This window comes from Pseudochaenichthys georgianus, chromosome 15 (assembly GCF_902827115.2).
Source record: "Pseudochaenichthys georgianus chromosome 15, fPseGeo1.2, whole genome shotgun sequence".
Lineage (NCBI taxonomy): Eukaryota > Metazoa > Chordata > Actinopteri > Perciformes > Channichthyidae > Pseudochaenichthys > Pseudochaenichthys georgianus.
Window position 1 is genome coordinate 17,044,955 of NC_047517.1, and position 7,526 is coordinate 17,052,480.

Genomic DNA, 7,526 nt, shown 5'->3' on the forward strand with positions numbered 1-7,526 from the left:
GCCTGCAGGTCCATGCTCAGACAGGGCGAAGCTGGTGTGCTATCGCCCGGGAGAGCAGCCATCGCTCCCGGCTTTGCAGCCTGAGCCGATGACACGAAGATATCGTCTTCTTGCTCATCCGAATCAGACAGGAGGAACTCAGAGGCATCCTCTTCGTCCTCCATATAATCCAATTCCAGGACATCCTCCGCGGGCGAAACCATGGTGAGGTCCATCCGGGAGCCCCAGCTTGGTAAAGCATGGGGCTCCGTTGCCGCGTTTCTTGCCGCGACCGGGTCCCAGCCTGACACGGCGCGGGACTCCGGTTCCGCAGCTGCCGCTGTTGATGAGCCCCAGACCGACACAGTGCAGGGCTCAATCTCTGCGGCGGACGCCCCCGCGTCTTGATTGCCAGCCGGCAAATCAACGGACATGAGGGGGTCCTGTCCCGACAAGCTAGCTTGGCGTGCTAACCGTCGGCGGAGGCTCTTTACGGTGAAGTGGGCACAATGCCCGCACGAGCCGGGGTTGTCAATAGCCTCCTGGGCGTGTTCCAGCCCGAGGCAGGACGAGCAGACCTGGTGTGAGTCTGTGCCTGATATTTTCAACCCGCAGCCGCAGAGCCGAGCCTCCGAGTTCCTGACTCCTCTGGTGTGAGGGAGAGAGGCGTCCATCTTGTTCGCCGCGTGGCGTGGAGAGGACACGCTCGTAACAGGTAACCGGAGAAAAAAGAACGGTGTAGATCTTTTTTCTCAAAGAATATTAACTGGTGTGTTAATATTTCTTTTAATCTTTTCCTCCTCTGTGAGGGAAAAAGAAAAAGCGTCCTCGCTACCGTGGTGTCGGTAGTGAGGGAAAGCAAAAATCAAAACCTTAACTTAATTCCCGAGGAAGAAACGGCGAGGTCGATTATAATACTAACTGGTGTGTTCGTATTAGCAGTCTTCTTGCGAAGCAGGAGGGGTAGCCGGCGAGCGCCCGTCGACCGAAATTTAGATTTGGGTTCAGTCTGTGGACTGTTAAGCTAGCCCGGCAACCATAGAGATGTTCTCTGAAGCGAGAAGAGGTGTTTGAATGACGCATGCGACGTAGCGCAAGCTACTTATAGGAGGTGGATTCCCTGACGCTGACGTTAAGATCACCAGCTAATCAGGATTGGCGTAATGAGATTGATGCTTCTGTTTGCTCCGCGATGAGGCGCATCCCATAGTGAGACATCGAACGGAGTGTTATGAATGAGAACCTTGACTGTTCTTCTGCAAACTGCTCCACTGTTGCTACTGATAACACTATCTGTTGTTATTGCTCTTTCACCCACACATGGACAATAATCCAGTGTATAAACAGTCCACCTTTTGGTGTTGTCGAAAGGCAATCTGGAAAATTTACAAATCTATTGAGGTCAAGTGGGTTCATCAACATAAGCCAAACCATCTGAACATGACAGGTTGGTGATACCGTATACAACCAGAAGGATGAGGTCATTCATCCAGGCCTGTTGATTCCTGCTTTGCTCATGTTGAAATTCAGGTTCAAGTGAATCACATAAACGCCAAAACTATGATACAATTCGGAAGATAGGGATTCAAACATAGTTACGGTTTAAATGCTCGTTTTTTCAGTATCGACAAATAATTTTCAAGGCGGTAGTTTGTACGGATTGTACTGGATACATTACTTTGTAAGGGGTTTTCTCCAGCCCCTACATATACGGATATTAACTGAAAAGCTCAGAGAAAAAACCCATTATTACTCTTAAAAGTTGTTGTAGATTATTTTTGGAAAATACTTTTTCTTGCAATGAGATGTGATGATGATGTCGTCAATATTCATGTAAGCATATAGTCACATCTGGGGACTTTTGGAGCAAGTAAATTAAGCCTTATTTTTTGGGGAGATCTTATAGGTGTCAGACAGAATTGCAGACTAAAAGTAAGGCTTATAGGGAACCAATCTGAATGCTAATGGTGTCGTCATTTTTCTACAGCCATTACATTGTGCAATCAATATTAATGCCACAATGATAGGTTAGATGTCTATTGCCACTTTCAGTGAGAAAGAGCATTACTCTAAGCAAGAACATAACAAAAGGCTACAAATCTTCCCATCACACTCTAGTATCACTTTGCTTGCCAGGCACTCAGGCACTCTGGGGCATGAAAGTATTATGAAAGGAAAAACAAGACTTAAAGTCTGGCTGTTGATGGAAACAAACATCCGCCCTGCTCCTCCTACGCTTCACACCAAAAGCACAGCTCACAGGATCTAATGAACCGCCATCTGTTACTGCAGCAGTCCTGGGTGTCTGCCCCGCACCGCCATCTCACAAAGACAAGGTCCTAAGTGGCTTACTCTAAAAATACAAGACTACAATGGTAATGTGGGTTAGGATTAATGTTGGCACATGTTGAAAGAGAATAATTGAATATATTATTGTTTAATAATTTGTTATTTTTTGGAAGCTAAACATCAGTGATGTTTGTTAGCTGCAAAACAGGAAAGTTTCTAATCAAGAGCTCACTTTGTCCATATGTCAGCATTGTGTTCACATATTTATGGTGCTCATTTATTCCGTTCAGCTTTCATAAAAAAGGGCAGGTAATGGTAATGTGTTCTTGTGCTGTAATAAAAAGAGCTGAAGTGAATTTCTCTGTGTGCACAAAAGCAAAGCGATGAGAGATCACGATACGGGCGGCTGAAGGTTTGCACACACAATGGGTCTAATTCAGCACACAAAGGCAGCACATTGTGTGGAGGAGATGTGAGCGATAGCAGAAATGAATAGCAATTGAAAGGTGTGAATGGCATCTCTCATTGAAAGCCAACACGCAGAGAGGCAAATAATCTTCTGATCCAGACTGTTCTTGCATGTTTTAGTTGGACTTTCACACTGTTTTAGTGCAGGAGCTGTCAGCAGCAGAATTACTGCATTTGGAGTTTTTATCCACGGCATATAGAAAGGGATCTCTTTTTATCTTCCTAACACGCTGCCAGGGCTCAAACCAACTCTCTCCTCCGACATGGGGTTTTGTTGTCACCCTCCAGGCTCAGCCGATGCTGGGTTACCACGGCGACGGAGGCGCCAAATGTGCCTGGTAGCCAGGCTGTACAGTATGAGTTGCCGTTCTTTCTCATTTCGTGGTCTTCTGTCCATTCAGGGAGGCATGTCTGTCTAGCAGCACCATACAAATCAATACCGCCTGGCACACACATCCATAGTGTAAATTCATACATGCTGCAGTTCAGCCTCCAGAGCTCCTCAGGCCATTTTCTGTTTTTACAAAACAGAGATGGGAATGTGAAGGGTCAGCAGCAACGAGGATCAAAAACGTTGTTGCAACCATTCAGAAGACAAGCTTAAAAATACCAATTTTAAATATATATTTTACATCTTAAATTGTAATGTAAGGAATGCTTTGATTTTTACTTCATTGTTGGATCCAATGCACTGAAAGCTGTGTGTCTATCTGTGTCTTTATCTTTATATCTGCTATAAAGATATATCTGTGTATAGCCTGTAGCTAAGAAGAACATACACTAGACCTGTTTGACAGTACATCAACTGTAAAACCCAGAGCTCTGTACCAGCCAACAAAGGTCTCTTGTTGTTGACTTTCTGTTACCTGGGTGTGTGAATGTTTTTCTTTGCAAAACCACCGGCTCAGCAGTCATGCTAATGAACTGCTTATTGTCTTTGTGTAAGAGCCTGCTGCTGATTAAATGTGGTCGTGGTTACATGAGTTGTCTTGACTTCTTGGTCTCTGCCAGCTGCTTTTCACTGAGTCTGAGCCCTTCCACACAGACTTATTAGCAAATTCTTCTGTGGGCTTAATGTCACTTCTGAGCAGTGGGTGTAGACGTAATTGCTCATATTTGGGCATTTTTCCAAATACTTTGGTAAAATACTACTTGGGAAGCTAAACAGCTTGCCAAGATAATCCTGATTTAATTTTGGTTGGCTGATTAACTTTATATCTTGCTATCTGTTTTCTAGATGTTTCTCATTGGGCCTTTGTTACATTTTAAGCATGCTGAAGGTAAAATAATGACCCCGCATTACTGTGTAACTGATCTGATTTCAACTGGGAAACTCTCTCCTTCTCCCTCGGAACTCTCAAATCAAGGCAAATGGAGGAATCTGAGAGCAGTGTGGTCATTGCTTTGTTGTACTTCTCACTGCAGTTCACTAAAATGAGATAAAGCAGATTAAAGAGGCAAGTTAAATACTTTAGGTTGGTATGAGGAAAGATATATCAGAGCTCAGAGTAATGATACATAACAAAAGGGGATGTCGTAGGCTAACTGCTGTTTAATCTTTTGCTCTAGTTCAACATTTAGAAAATATTTGTATTAATTTTCTGAAATTATCTAAAAAGATTGATACCTCAATAAATAAATAGGTTGGCATTTCTGGTACAGCTTTAAACTGATTTTAAGGCTTAATCCACAAATACATTTTTGAATCAATAGTCATGTATTCTCTTCAGCTCCCCTGCCGTGTGGAGTTCCTCAGGGGTCTACCCTTGGACCAATCTTTTTCTCGATTTGCTTCCTCTGTGTCATTTGTTCAGCATTTATTCCTGTAGAATTAAGGATCAAATTAACCTTGTCTTGTTGTTTTTTAATTGAGTTAAGCTTGACATCTTGACATCATCTTTTAAAGTGCTGCAACTGTAACTATTACATGTTTGTATTGTTTTCTTTTGTTATTTGATTTGAATTGTTAGCTTCAGCGCTTTCTTTGGTTTGCTAATTGTGCTAAACAAATAAAGCTTGACTTGACGAGATTATGTTTCTGATCTTCTTGTTCCTCATTCTACCCCCAACCCACATCTATCTTTAAATCTCTGGCTTCAGATAATAACTTGCTTTTAATGCAAAATAAAAGGTTGTGTGCCTTTACCGTAAAATACAATTTGGCGAGTTTTTCATTAAAGATCCCCTGAAAGATGTTTCTGTAATCCTCCCACTCAATCAATCAATCAATCAATCAATCAATCAATCAATGTTTATTTATATAGCCCAATATCACAAATGATACATTTGTCTCAGTGGTCTTCACAGTGTGTACAGAATATCAGTATGACAATACGACACCCTCTGTCCTTAGACCCTCACATCGTACAAGGAAAAACTTCCAAAGAAAACCCAGTTTAAAGGGAAAAATGGGAGAAACCTCAGGGAGAGCAACAGAGGAGGGATCCCTCTCCCAGGACGGACAGACGTGCAATAGATGCCGTGTGTAAATTGAAAAGATAATACATTTGCAACATAGGTAGTCCAAATGTTTGGAAATGCATGTGTGTATAATAGGAAGATGAATCCACGAGGATATCCATCCAGGACCTATGATCCAGGACCACAGCCACGACTCAAGATCCAGCGCTCGCGATCCAGGACACAGGACCGCAGGATCATCCATGACTCCGGATCCCAGCGTATATAGACACCAAAAAGAAAGACATTTGGGGAGGCTGGGTTAATCGGAACATGAGTGTACACGGGTATAGACAGAGAGAAGGAGGAAGTAAGATGTCCCCCGACAAACTAAGCCTATATCAGCAAAACTAGGGGCTGAATCTAATCAGCCCTAACTATAAGCTTTATCAAAAAGGAAGGTCTTAAGCGCACTCTTAAAAACGGATAGGGTGTCTGCCGCCCGAACACAAACTGGAAGCTGATTCCACAAATGTGGAGCTTGATAAGAAAAGGCTCTGGCTCCCATTGTACTTTTAAAGATTCTAGGAACAACCAACAACCCTGCATTCTTGGAACGCAATGCCCTAGTAGGACAGTAGGGTATAATGAGTTCTTTAAGGTAAGATGGCGCCTGCCCATTAAGGGCTTTGTAGGCGAGAAGAAGAATTTTAAATTCTATCCTGTGTTCTATAGGGAGCCAGTGTAAGGCAGCCAGAACAGGAGTAATGTGGTCCCTTTTCCTAACTCTGGTTAGTACACGAGCCGCAGCATTTTGAATCAGCTGAAGCGACTTGATTGACTTCTTGGTACTCCCTGATAATAAAGAGTTACAATAATCCAGCCTAGAAGTAACAAATGCATGGACTAGTTTCTCTGCATCGTTTTGAGGCAAGATATGCCTGATTTTTGCAATGTTACGTAGATGGAAGTAGGCGGTCCTTGAAATTGATTTTATGTGGGCGTTAAAGGATAAATCCTGATCAAATATAACACCAAGATTCCTTACAGTCTCACTGGAGGCCAAATTAATGCCATCCATAGTTAGTATGTCTTTAGATAATTTGTTTCGTAGATTCTTCGGGCCAAGTACAATAACTTCAGTTTTGGTCGTGTTTAACATCAAAAAGTTTAAGGTCATCCACGTTTTTAAGTCCTTAAGGCAGTCTTGAATTTTATTTAGATGATTAATTTCATCAGGCTTGATTGATAAATATAGTTGAGTATCATCCGCATAACAATGAAAGTTTACAGAATGATTCCTTATAATATTGCCTAACGGAAGCATATATAATGTGAACAAAATAGGTCCGAGCACTGAGCCCTGTGGCACTCCATGGCTAACTTTGGTTTGCGTGGAAGATTCATCGTTAACACGTACAAACTGAGAGCGTTCAGATAGATAGGACCTAAACCAGCCTAAAGCAGTTCCCTGTATGCCAACTAAGTGCTCTAGTCTTTGCAATAGGATATCATGGTCGATAGTATCAAATGCAGCACTAAGATCGAGCAAAACAAGAATAGAGACAAGTCCCTTGTCTGAGGCTATTAGAATATCATTTGTGACTTTAACCAGAGCTGTCTCTGTGCTATGATGTGTTCTAAAGCCAGACTGAAAATCTTCAAATAAATCATTGTTTTTTAAGTAATCACACAACTGTTTTGCGACCGCTTTCTCAAGAATTTTTGAGAGGAACGGAAGATTAGAAATAGGTCTATAGTTGGCTAAAACCTCTGGATCGAGGTTGTGCTTTTTAAGAAGCGGTTTTATCACTGCTACTTTGAATGATTGTGGAACATAGCCTGATAAAGACATATTCATAATATTTAATAAAGAAGTGCTAATTAATGGAAAAACTTCCTTCAACAGCTTAGTTGGAATTGGGTCTAACATGCACGTTGATGGTTTAGAAGAGAGAATCATTGAATGTAATTGTTCAAGGTTAATGGCTGAAAAGCATTCTAGTTTACTATCTAGTGTAATATTAGAACTTACGATTCCGGGAGCTGTTGATAACACTATACTGGTCGAAGGCAAGAGGTCATTAATTTTGTTTCTAAGAGTAACAATTTTATCGTTAAAAAAGCACATAAAATCATTACTACTGAGTGCTAAGGGAATAGAAGGCTCAATCGAGCTGTGGCTCTCTGTCAGCCTGGCTACAGTGCTGAAAAGAAATCTTGCATTATTCTTATTCTCATCTATTAATGAAGAGTAGTAGGCTGCTCTCGCTTTACGCAGTGCTTTCTTATATTCATTGAGAGTAATATGCCAAATTAAAACGGGATTCTTCAAGTTTAGTGGAACGCCATATCCTTTCAAGTTGTCTAGACTTTTGCTTTATTTTGCG